Here is a 968-nt window from a genome sequence, read left to right as displayed (position 1 = left end):
TTTGCGTCTTTTTTTTTTTGCTTTAACGCGACTGGTCGCTCTTCTGTGTACACACGCGTGTCTCACCTGTCCCTGACAGGGCACACTGTCTCCTGCGCTTTCATTAACGCCTGACTTCCTGATGGGTTAATTAGGAACCGCTAGATCTACGTCGTGAAAGCTACACGGAGAACCATCCTAACCGGGTTTCATCGAGCTTGCTCCGATTTCCAAGCGGAATCGGGTTAGTATTCTCTACGTTTTGCAACGTCTATTTAATTAATTAATCTTTGCGTAGGCGCTACAGCTACTTTTCAATCGCTTTGTTGTTGAGGGAGTTCTTACTAAAACAAAGATACTGTTCAAATATGAATTTATTTTAAGCGAGTGACCTCAATCCAGTGGGCCACTAATTTCTTCACGCGAAATCATCCTAGTCATCCTACAACGCATTTACGTTTTCTCTTTGTGTATATGAATGTATGTGTATTCACAGATTTGACGAATGTTTATTACAAAATAACTTTGCACTCTGCTTCGCATTTTCTTGTGTTTCAACCCTTAACTCATTGTTATACTAATTGTTCCATATCAAATGTGTAAATATTCCCATCACAAATTCAGCTTTCTTTCTCGTCTACGTATATGGAAAATGCTACATAGAATTCTCTGATATATTCAGAAATTTTATAAATTTTCATTTTAGAACAGACTTTCTTTTAACACTTCCACTGCCACGCCGAAATCACATGTTTCGTAGAGGGCGACACGGTAGTATTTTTATTACTCAAAGCACATAATGGCAAAATAACAATAAATTGATGATGTGAGACAACATTCTTCCCCAATGGACTGTTTATCTTATTGGTGGTCACGGGGGATCACCGTGGCGCCTTGCTAACAGTTGATAGCAACATATTATAAGAAGGCTTCGTTTATTTCAACAAACCATTCGCTTTCGTATTTCAACAAACCATTCGCTTTCGTTA

The sequence above is a fragment of the Bombus impatiens genome, unplaced genomic scaffold (assembly GCF_000188095.3).
Source record: "Bombus impatiens unplaced genomic scaffold, BIMP_2.2 scf_0621, whole genome shotgun sequence".
Classification (NCBI taxonomy): Eukaryota; Metazoa; Arthropoda; class Insecta; order Hymenoptera; family Apidae; genus Bombus; species Bombus impatiens.
Note: the sequence above shows the minus strand (reverse complement) of the source record.